Here is a 13,225-nt window from a genome sequence, read left to right on the forward strand (position 1 = left end):
TGCTTTAGTTGAGTAGATTCACCACTGAATTTATTGCCTTTTAGTTTTATTATCTCCAGTTCATGGATTCTAACTGTATCAAAGTATACAACAGAAATGTCCAATTTATCTTCCACCCCTTCTTCCCCTCAAATGTTCCCAGACATCCCTTTGTGACATAGGAGATTTCAGCTTTTAAAAAAGAGGCATGGAGTGATCTATGCTTTTACTTGCAATAGGAGCACCTGAGCAATGATAAAGAGGTCAGTAGTATGATAATCTCTTAAATACTACCACACACCATGTTCTGGCCTCCAGCTATCCTATGGGATATGCCCACAAATCCCAATTACCATCTGGGACAGTTATGCTGGATCCTTCTCTCAGAAGAATCCAAATGTGGTTGATGTATTCTAATGCCAGATCCAGTCAGCACAAGTCTGATTTCTCTTTGACTTGTTCTTGACTTGCGACATCGCATTCATAATGTATACCTGGTTAGATAACAACTCAGAGTTTCTATTTTCCACCACCCTCATACGTAATAGAATGGGAGATTGGTGTGTTCCACTGCCCATCCTTTAGTGACCCATGGCTTCAGCAGGAGTTATGAACACATTTGACTGTCTCATAGATACAGTAGAAAACTCCTTTAAGAGTCTGCAAACATTCTCTTTTATTCATTGATGGCTAAAACTAAACATATAGTATTGGATGACTTCAGAATCTGGGTTGATGTGAAGTCTGTGACTCTTGTAAAGTACTTCCTTTGCATTATGAAGGGATTCATGTTTGTGCAGGTTATTACTTCAGTTACCCACCAATATGGGCATATTCTGGATGTAGTCTTTCAGGTGGAAGTTTTCATGTGTTTTGGTGGTGTTGCCTATATTCTGGTCAGATCACCACATTGCCTACTTCATGGTCAAGCTTCCCTGTCTGGAGGCCCTGATCTGGGGATGGTACAATGCAAGAATTTTAGTATGATAACCCTAGAATATGAAGTAATCCAGTGGAGGCTGCTCCTACCTGAAGCTGAAATTAGTGTCTTTGCTTAATTACTCTTTTATTTTCGTAATGTCTAGCCTATACAGCACTGCATATGAACTTAACCCTTGCCCTACAAGACTGGTGATGCTTCACCTGGAAGTGCTGGCCCCTGTTTCTGCCAGACTGTCATTTCTTCTCTTGAGTCAGGAGTTTTGACAAAGTGCTAAAGGAGATATTGGTTACCCCTTTTCTTAAAAAAAATTTGTAAATAGATAATTCGGGTCTATATTAGATGAGCGACCATTCCGATGTTCGAATCATAGATGGTCGACATCATATGATCGAACGTTGGAAAGGTCGAAGGTGAAGGTCAACAGCTTTTCATGAGCAGAATGGGAAATGTTCCCTTTCTTCACTGAAGTGTGTTCTCGGAGTTGGTATATTTAAGTAGGGGGGTGTGGGGGGGTGCAGCCTCCCACGTGGAGGGTGCAGGGGGGCTTGCCCCCTGCTCAGAACGGTAAGGTAAGTTTTTTTTTTTATTTTATTATATAGTAGATGTTTCGAACTTCACTCATATGAGTTTGCTCATGTAAAGTTCAAAGTTTTGAAACTTCGATTATATAATATAGACCCTTATAATTCATATAATAAATGCCCAATCCCACATCTCCCTTTCAACAATAAGATTCTTAAGAAGGTACTGTACATGAAGTAATACTCTTATTTCAAGAAACATTATATCTATGGTCAATTTTAATTCAGATTTTGAACCAGACATAGTACTAAAACAAAGCTTTACCAGGGTTTTCAGTGACCTTCTAATGGCACTGTGAACACATGGATTTTGGTCCTGCTTAATCTGTTACCTCTTGCTGGAGAATGTAAGTATTTATTTTGCTCTCTCAGCCATGCTGTTGAAGTGGGTTGCCTCCTAATTTTTATTCAATTACAAAGGTAGGTATCCAGAATCCAGAAAACCATCAGCATACATGTATGATACTCGATTACGAAGCAACAGATAATGATCCTACTAATGTAGTCTGACCTGCTTGTCCTAGACAGTGCAGTGTCCCTAGACAAGTTACCTTCTCTGTGAATCGCTGAGGTTTGATTGTGAAGAACATTATTTAAAGAAACACCACACTATCCTCAGCCTCCACTTAAGCTATATCAGCCTGTTCACTCATCTGAGGTTTAGTTGCAAGCAAAGTAAAAGAAACAATGACCACATACAAGCTACAGAGATTTTCTGTGGTTTTATGAGCACTGCTAGCTTTAGACTAGATGGGGCCAAGGTCAGAGGTTCAGGATGAGGTCTCTCTACTAAGCCTGTTTCAAAATCCTCTTATTACAGTCAGAGAGTGTGGGGGACACTGGGACCCAAGAAGCTCTGTGGCTCTGTACATTCTGTGATACATTTTATACTCTGTTTTTGAAAGATAATTATTTATTAACTCCTTTTTACTGTTATCCAGAGCAGTTATCATATATGTTTCACCCCACACTGTCCATCCACAGATAAAATTGGCGATGATATTCTTTTTCACACAAACATACACCACCTTTGACAAGCCAGGTCTATCACACAATGCACTGATTATATTTTTCAAACAAGCACAAACAATGACACTACTAAACCTGATCTGTCACCAGATAAACATGTACACAAACATACACTCCCATTACAGAAGTCTATTTACCCATCTAATACTGTTGAGCCACACCTGACTCGTAGAGCAACTGCAGGAATATCCAAAGCAGCTCACAGAGTTTACTAGTTAAATAGAGAAAAGAAGATTTCCAGGCCTTTTTCTGTATCAAATACGTCATACAAACACCTACAGACAGTTTACAGGGCTGACAATCCAATATTTTTAATACAGGAGGAAACATGAGTACTTGCAGAAAATACAGATGAGCACACAGATGACATTCAGACTTCACACAGAAGGCACCAAGGCAAAGAAATGAACCAGAGAACCTCTTGCTTTGAGGTGACAATGTTAATCCCTTCACTAATTTTCCATTCTGCAAAGTTGTGTAGAGGTAAATTGGAGGAATGCCATTTCACCTACAGCAGGTCTTTGGGATGTTAAAGGAAACCACAACAACTGGATAAAACACACTCAAAGGCAGGAAGGACATGCAGACTCAACATAAAAGAAACCACAGCCAAGAACTCCACTAGGGAACCAAGTACTGTGGCATCTTAACACTACTCATGGTGCCATTACGCTAATGTTCAGATACTTTCACATACCCTGTTATCATATGCATGTCTGGAGTCTGATTGTGATGGAAAGTAAAATAAATTATGGACAACTCATTGTTTACAGATACACTGGAACCACAACCCACACAAACATACATAAATCACAGCGGTGATCATTTTACTCGGATTTCAGCAAAATACAATTCAGTGGGTGACACTACTCCTACCATGCCAGAGCAGTGACTATCTAACTGTGATCAACAACAGATGGGAAGTAATGTTGGAGTAAAAGAAAAATTGTGTATATAAAGTATGAAAGAATGCAAAATGTACATGTACTGATATAATAGTTTAAAATATGAGAATTAAATAAAGGTGCTAAAAAACAACAGAAGGTTAAGTAACATTTACCCACAGACAACCTTCATATTTAGCAATTATAGCCACTTTGTTGGCTGTGTACAGTGGATATAAAAAGTTTACATGCCCCTGTTAAAATGCCAGGTTTTGTGATATAAAAAATGAAATCACAATAAATCATTTCAAAACTTTTCCCACCTTTAATGTGACCTATAACCTGTACAATTCAATTGAAAAACAAACAAATCTGTTAAGGGAAAAAATATAAAAAATAAAAAATGTACAATACGCTGGTTACATAAGTGTGCACTCCCTTAAACTAATAGTTTGTTTTGTGTGCACACCCTTAAACTAATACTTTGTTGAAGCACCTTTTGACTTAATTACAGCATTCAGCCTTCTTGGGTACACACCTGCCATTAATTAATGGGACTCTGATCTCTGATTAACCCCAAATAAAGTTCAGCTATCCTAGAGGGATTTTCCTGACATTTACTATGTTGCCTGCTACAGCAAAAGCCATGGTTCGCAGAAAACTTACAAAGCATCAAAGGGGTCTCATTGTGAAAGGTATCAGTCAGGAGAAGGGTACAAAAAAATTTCCACAGCATTGGATATACCATGGAACACAGTGAAGACAGTCATCAAAAAGTGGAGAAAATATGGGACAACAGTGATGTTGCAAAGAACTGGACGTCCCTCCAAAATTGATGAAAAGACAAGACGAAAACTGGTCAAGAAGGCTGCCAAGAGATGTGCAGCCACACTGAAGGAGCTGCAGGAATTTCTGGCAAGTACTGGTTGTGTACTACATGTGACAACAATGTCCCATATTCTCCATATGTCTGTACTACGGGGAAGCGTTGCAAGATGGAAGCTTTTTCTTACACAGAAAAACATCCAGACCCAGCTAAAATTTGCAAAAACAATACATCATCTCCCAAAAACATGTGGGAAAATGTGTTATGGTCTGATGAGACCAAGGATGAATTTTTTGGCCACAATTCCAAAAGGTATATTTGGCACAAAAACAACACTTCGCATCACCAATAGAACACCATCCCCATGGTGAACATGGTGGTGACAGTATCATGCTTTGGGGGTGTTTTTCTTCAGCTGAAACTGGGGCTTTAGTCAAGGTGGAGGGAATTATGAACAGTTCCAAATACCAGTCACTTTTGGCCCAAAACCTTCAGGTGTCTGCTAGAAAGCTGAAGATGAAGAGAAATTTCACCTTTCAACATGACAATGACCACAAGCATACATCCAAATCAACAAAACAATGGTTTCACCAGAAAAAAAATTAAAGTTTTGGAATGGCCCAGCCAGAGCCCAGACCTAAATCCAATAGAAAATCTGTGGGGTGACCTGAAGAGGGCTGTGCACAAGAGATGCCCTCGCAATCTGACAGGTTTGGAGCATTTTTGCAAGCAAGAGTGGGCAAATATTGCCAATTCAAGATGTGCCATGCTGATAGACTCCTACCCAAGAAGACTGAATGCTGTAATTAAATCAAAAGATGCTTCAACAAAGTATTAGTTTAAGGGTGTGCACACACAACAAAGTATTAGTTTAAGGGTGTGCACACTTATGCAACCAGCGTATTGGAGGTTTTTTATTTTTTATATTTTTTCCCTAACAGATTTGTTTGTTTTTCAATTGAATTGTACAGGTTATAGGTCACAATAAAGGTGGGAAAAGTTTTGAAATTATTTATTGTGGTTTCATTTTTTTATATCACAAAAACCTGACATTTTAACAGGAGTGTGTAACTTTTTATATCCACTGTATATACGTCCGATATCTGACAATAATTTATTTTACATAGACACTTAGTAGTCAACCAACGTATCATCCCCCAACACATACAAACATAAATCAGAGGAATAAAATACAACATGCTGAGTAATAGCTCTCCTGTCAGGCCAGATCAGTGACTGCTTAAATATGATCAGGAACAGCAGAGAAGGCCACATTTATGCACAGACTGTTCCCCATACCCAGCAGTTATGGCCACTTTGTTGACTGTATGTATAAATGAGAAAAAAAAACTAATAATGAGCACAGTGATTTTACAGAAGCATGCAGTAGTTAACCATAGTTTAAGTATTCCTACCAAAGTTTCAACCTCTTAGTGCAAGGTCTTAGGCAACCTAAATATTGATTGGTAGTTGTCATCCCTTATCTCCCCAACAACTAATACAAATCTCCTCAATTTCACCTAGCTCATTAATACTCCCACGAGATATAACAAGTCCAACAGTAAATCCTCCATAATGGAATGGATCATGACTACTGACCACAGCAAAATGACCTCCTCCAGAACCCGTCCTAACACAATCAGTGGCCACCTCCCTGCATTCATCCACATAAACTCAACCCACACACTTAAACTGCACCTCTTCAATGAAGTACATACCCCTAGTGTATATAACCAAGATACCTTTACATCCATCCTACTAACCTGTGATTGGAGTGCCCTAAAATGCTTGCCACTAGATAAAACTACAGCAAAACTTAACAGCATATTTCTTGCTATACCAAACAAGCCCAAACATACAAGGAAGCAAATAAAATCCAACCACGCACCCCTAACTATAAAAAAATAAAATAAAGAGCAAATGCGCAAAGGAGAAAGAGCTACAACTTTTCAAGCAACTTTGCAATGTCAGGAAAGCTAGAGCAAAAGCTGACAAAAAAAACTTCTACATCAAGCAACAAATATTTCACCAAAATAAACAAAAAATGTTTATGGGTTTCCTTAAAGAATTTTTTACACCCCAGCAGAACAACTCAATCTTACCCATTTCAAACAGGCCCACCTGAAATAATCCCTACCCATTTTAATGAACATTTCATAAAAAGCATAACCTCCCTAATAGGAACTAGCCAGGCAAAACCACAAACATGGAACAGCAGCCAAATTCCAACTCTAGCACTTTCACCCTCAATCTAGTCCCAGTATCCACTATTAAAAATATCTAAGCTAAAACCACTACCCTCGCCACTGAGAAACTACTAACTGATCCTAAAGCTAGCAGCCAGTGCCATGACAGATCCTTTCTCCATCCTAATAAATAGGTCAGTCCAAGAATCTTATGTGCCAGCATTCTGGAGAAAGTCCTATATAGTATAACTCCACATAGGAGAAAAATCCACTGAGTATTCTAACTATAGGCTCACTGTCATGCTGTCTCTATTTTCCAATATATTAGAGAATTGTATCTAAAACCATTTACTATACTACACTCTTACCAATTATCTCCTCTATCCCACATAGCAGGTATTTTGTCTTAAACACAGCAATACCGTTGCTCTACTTTATGTCACCAACACCATCAACCAATGCAGAAATGACAACAAACTTGTCTCCTTCCTAGTTCTTGACCTCTCAAATGCTTTTTATACAATCTTCAACAAAATACTGCTAGAAAATCAATCTTCCCTTGGACTGTCACTTTATACCCTTCAATGGTTTCACAGCTATTTCAGTAACAGACAGCAGTCAGTAAAATGGAAGTCTAGCTACTCATCTTTGAGTCATAGTCGGGGGTACCTGGGGGATTCATATTAGGCCCCCTCTTGTTCAACCTGTTCATAAATTATTTGAACACAAGTAAACATGCTACCCTGATCCAACACAGCAATGATTCTACCCTCATCTGCTCCACTCACAACCTGCCCACTCTTAAACATCTCATCCAGAATTAATTTTCCTCCATCAAATCTTGATTAACAAATTTCCAGCATAACAAAAGTGGAATTGCCATGTGGTCTCCTGTGGGGCAAATTTTGCCAATATATTCATGGCATTCTGGGAACAAGAATACTTGTTTAAGAATGTTATTTGGAAGGACCAGATTTATTATTACACCCGCTATCTGGATGATATTTTTATCATTTTCAATGGGAATTCAAGAACAGTGAACGAACTTGTGAATTATATTAATAACACTACACATTTTCTGGATTTCACTTGTCATTTTCACACTGAGCTTATTTCATTTTTGGATGTGAAACTATGTAAGAACAGTCTAAATCTTAGGTATGTGTCCAGTATTTATAGGAAGGAGACCTAGTATAATTCCTTTTTACATTTTTCAAGTGCCCACCCCCTCCACCAAAAGAGATCAGTTGCAAAAGGTCAACTGGTGAGAGCAGCAAGGATGACTTCTTTGGATGATGAATTTGTAGCAGAATGCAGTAAGTTAGAGGGGCTGTTTATTAAAAGGGGGTTCCTAAGCTAATGTTGAACAATCTGATAAAGTAAGTCTACAATAAGAGAAATAGTGACCATTTTCTTGATTCCTGAACCACATGCCATTAACTGGTTCAGGGAGGTTTGTTGAAGATGGGAATATCCCTGTAAAATATGGTTTAAGTTTTATTACATCCTAGTGAGGATTCCTTTATCCTAAGAAACATATTATTAAAAAACTGGAAATTTTTGTTGAGTGACCCCATAATTAGATCTAAAACTGGGGGCTATCCATGTTGGGTGTATAGGAGGAGTAGTAATATTAAACAAATTTTGGAAAGGATGCACCCCCTCTGGTTAGAACCAGAGGTATGGTCAAATGCGAATGTTGCTTCTCTTGTAAATACATCAGTACTGGTAGTGTTTTTACTATTTCAGGTAGAAAATATAATATTTGAGGCAGATTCAATTGTAATTCCAAAGGTGTGACGTATCTTGCTACAATGTGCAACAGTTTTTACATTGTGAAAAACAAATGCAAATTAAGGGAACGTATATACGAATATGTTTACTTTATTAATAGAATGGTGTTGCATAATGCTTTAGCAAAACATGTTTCCCTTTATCCCGGTCATCACTTCAAGTTTAAAGCTATTGACCAGGTTGTCATAGATGAGAGGGGTGGTCCTTGGATGTTTAAATTAGAAGAAAATGAATTTTTATGGCAACTGAGACTAAATGCACATAATTATCCAGGGCTGAATGATTACTGTTCTATTCAATGTTTGCTTAAATTAAAAGCTTTATATAGGTAGCCCTTTTTTACAACTTTTATATATACAGGCCATTTTTTTAGGGGTAGTGGTCCTCTATTTGTATGAATTTTAGAAGACTTTGATGTTATCCCATTCTACAAAATGTTTTTATATTATATATAAAATAAAATAGGATAGTTATTTTTTTATGGTTATATTTTTATAGATATTTTTACAGCTGTATTTTTAGTATGATTGCAGTTGTCAGCAAATATTGTCTAATAACAACATTATTATTTGATCTATAATGTAATTTTAAATAAGCTTTCCAATTTAGACTTTCATGCTTGTTTTCAAATACAAAAAATATATATATATATATATATATATATATATATATATATATTATATATTTGTATATATAAGCATGCTTATTTTGAATGAACTTCCTTATGTATAAAAAGGACATGGTTGTCTTATTTGTTTTTGTAGAACCACCTTTAAAAATTGAGCTTGGGGTGACCATGTGAATTTTCTTGTATCATATGACCCTAACAGAGGATATTTTAAAGCTTAGAACGTGATTAATGTTATTGTCTGATGAAATTCAAATATTTTATTTGGACAAAAGCGCTTACAATAAACATTTGGTGTGTGAACACGGGTCTATGCTTCTCCTTTGTATGTTTAACTTCTAAGTTTTTTATTATCTCAAAAACCTTGAACTCAATCCCTACTACATTCAGACTTATTAACAATCTACCCACCTTCAAATCTGAGCTAAAACAATTTCTGCACCATACTGGATTTGTCCCTGTTCTTCCCAGGCTGAGTCTCTAGATATCTCCACTAATAATTAATGCAACTCTGCATTCATTATTCAAATGCAACATGTTTGATATACAGAATAACACTGTTCTACACTAATAATTAGTAATGTCCTATAGACATTATTTATAAGGTACTATGATGTTTGATTCAATGAATTATGCAGAGTTCTGAAATATATTTGAAATATATTGTGTCCCCTCTGCTTGTAATACTTGCACTATCAATGGTGCCTTTCTTGAAGTGTGACTAATCTGAACGCTTATCCAACTATTATAAAGCCTATAAGTCTAATAGTTTAATACTTGTATACTAGATATCGTCTATATGTTTATTGCATAAGATTTGTACATAATTACCATATTTACCACATAAAGGTTAAATGTGTGTTGTATAAGGCCTGTACTATCCGATCTAATATGTGAATGTCCTTGGTATAACTTTTATTAATGAACTTTAATGTTAATTGAGCTTTTCTCTCTTGGCCTTCACTGAAAATGGGTTCAGTGCCAGTGAGACTTTCCTAGTAAACAAATGCAAATAAATAAATAAATATCCTGTATTAGTGAGCAAAGCACAAAAATAGTAGGAATGTCCACTCCTTCCCTGATCCTTCTTCTGATGTAAGAACCAAATGTTTTCCACAAATAGTATCCCCTTTATGCCACAACACAAGTATCTCTTCCAGGTAGTTCTCGTTCCCTTTTGTTCTGACACCAACAGGTCTAAGCAGTTCTCTCTTTCATGACATGGATATTTCCTGCATACAGAATTGTCTCTTGTTCCAAAAGGCAAACCTCACTTCACACACAAATGTTCCCTTATGACCAGGCATTTCACTTCTGAAATATATCAGAGTTATGTTCTTTATTGATAGGGCCACCCATATTATATTAACATAGTTGTTGCACACAGTTATGTACATATGTATAAAAATATGTATTATTTGTACAGTAGTTGTCTATGCAGCTTTAAAAGATAATAATGCTTCTCCTATATCCAAATGAATGGCTTCAAGACATTTAATACTTCATTATTTTTTCTTATCTGAAAGAAGTTTTATTAAAAATAGAAAAAAAAAACATTTTTGCAGTGGGGTTTGCCTTCCTGCACCCACAAGTAGGGAATTTTTGCCCCCACACCCTCATTACTTTTATATACCAACCCCGTGGCCCCACAACAGTGGAGAAATATGAAAATCCTTTCAGTGGTGCATAAAGACCTCACACAAACAGCAAAACTACTAAAAATAACTAAAGTCAGTTTTTAACTGAATGTTAAAGGGGTGGACCTGGAATCATCCAGGATGGATGATTTAGTCAAAAAGTAGGTGGAGTTAGAGGATAAGTCAAGGCAGAACAAACTGAGATTAATTTGTTTTCTGGAAAAGATGGTGAGGAGGAACAATGTGCTGTTTCTGCAGCACCACTTGGCAAAATGGATGGGAATACTTAAAGACCTGTAAGAGTGGAGAGTAATCACAGAGTGCAACTGTGTTCTGTAACTCGAGGAGTGAAAGACCCAATGCAAATATAACAATTGAAAGAAAGATCCTTATGAAGGTATGGAGACCAGGTATGGTATGCAAGGCAAGTGAGCAATTAGCCTTCATAGAGAATGATTAATGATTGCAGAAAAGAACCTGCTGTATTCACACTATAAAACTGTGTAGACAACAAAAACTTAAATTCAAAACTCTTTAGTTGGCTTATTTTAAACTACAACTACTAGATGGAGCCAAATGTATTTGGGATGTCCATGAAGTTATATCATTTCTGTAACAGAGGGAGATGGAGATTGAGTCTGCATATGTGGATGTTAATAAGTGTGTGCACACACAGCCCCGAGTTGAACTGTCAGGCAAACCTGCATAAAACACGATAGTATTGACAAAAGGGACTATTCAAATTTTTTGGAAGGCAGCAGAGTTAACAGAGGAAAACTAACTGGAGGTGAACTAAAAATAGGAGATTGCAAATGGATTGCATTTCTGAATGGATATTAAATGTGATTATATTTTATCTGTGAATCTATTCAATTATCTTTGGACTTCTAAGCCATAGGTAAATAGCAATTCAGTATATTCTGTCAACTACTTAGAGCCAAGTCCATTCTGATAAGGTATTAGTTAAAAATTCTCTATATGTCATTTATCTTTTTAAGCACATTTATTTTATATTTTCCTTCCACAAGCTTAAAGCAGCTTGTATATTTGATTGTACAAAATGCATTACTTAATTTTAGTTATTTCAATAAATGACTTTTATTTAATTTTAAGTTGTTGGTGATTTGTTTATTACTGGGTCAAGTGTATGTGCTTTGGAATAGTGCACTAATAAATATAGTTTTCATCCTTTTGAATAGCTACTGCTTAAGTTGTTGCTACCATACAATATTTACTTACTGGTTTATTTTAAAGGTAAACAGTATTTGTGCTTTGATTTGCTAGCATGGTCCATTTAGCTAGTAGCAATGTTACCATAAAGACGAGGAATTGGGGGTTGAAGCTGAAGAGATGCCATTAACTCATACTGGAAAATATTATGTGTGTGTTTTATGTACAAAATAATATGTTTCAATTACTGTTAGTAAGATTGCACTGAAAAGAACTGGACTTAGACTGAAGTGGGTAAAAGCCTGCAGAGCCAATGATCACAACTCTGATCTGTAGCTGTACAGTATAAAACTTATTTGGATATGACAGATTTGGCTAATATCGGAGCCAGCAGTATGCATTCAATATTCTCTTAAAGTGTGTCACCCATAATATACTATTTAGTGCTTACAGTGCAGATTTAAAACCTGTACTATCACATATAACTTGATGACAGTGGTGCAGATCTTGAGACTGTAGCACCTGTCCATCACATATAATTTGGTATGCAGCAATGTGGTATATTATGAAGTGAACTTGTACAACCTGCAGAACAGCTTTGTCACCAAAAAGTGTGTGTACCATTGCAGCCACAGGGTAAATATATTGGAGTATACTGCAGCATATGTTGTGCAGCAGTCTAATTTATTTTAGACAGTAGTTAGAAATATGTAAAAATATGATCTGTAGAGTAGAAAAAAAGTAATTGTCAGAGCTGACTAAAACAAAGCAAACTGAAAGGAATCCAAGCTTTCATTACAATCAAGGATGAGATGATAACTGCTTTATATACAATGAAATTTCAGTCCACTGAAAATGGACACATCCTGGTAATGGCGGTGAGCTCAGAGTATGTAGCAAAGCAACTCAGTCCACCCCAAATTATCTTAATTGCAGATTGAAATGAAGAACCTAGAACTGGAAATTAAACATATGGAGATTGAGGTGGCTGAGTAAATAAAACAAATCAAAATGCAAAAAGAACAAGAAGAGAGAAAGAGGCTTAAGCTGCAGAGATGGGGAATACGAAAGCGAAAGGCATTGTAAACATAAAAGGGAAGTGCTTATCTTTAATCAGAGACATACTAGGCCTAGTAATGGATTGAAAGTGAGCCCTGGATGCCAAGAGTAGTACTACATTTTTACGTTATAAAGAAGGCGATAACTTTGATAGTTTTATTTGGGCATTTGAACATGTGCACAATCGGGACCAAAATTTGGACATTTAAATGTGTGCATAATAAGCACAAAATTGACCAGGGGCAATCAGTAGAGTTTTCAACTCCTTTGCTCATAGTTAAGACAATTTATGCATTAAGTAAGATAACTCATGCAGATAGCTGTGATTATGGTAAAGTTAAAAATGTTTCAATGAAATGTTTTAAACTTAATCTTGAATGTTATAGAAAAAAGTGTAGAGAACATGTGACAAAACTGAAGACAATGTCAGTGATTTCATTAGATAGATAGATAGATAAGTGCTTACTGCAGTAGGAGGCTAAGTGGATGTGAAATTACTACTTTTAAAA

Source organism: Protopterus annectens, chromosome 8.part0 (assembly GCF_019279795.1).
Source record: "Protopterus annectens isolate FY-2018-M chromosome 8.part0, PAN1.0, whole genome shotgun sequence".
Classification (NCBI taxonomy): domain Eukaryota; kingdom Metazoa; phylum Chordata; order Ceratodontiformes; family Protopteridae; genus Protopterus; species Protopterus annectens.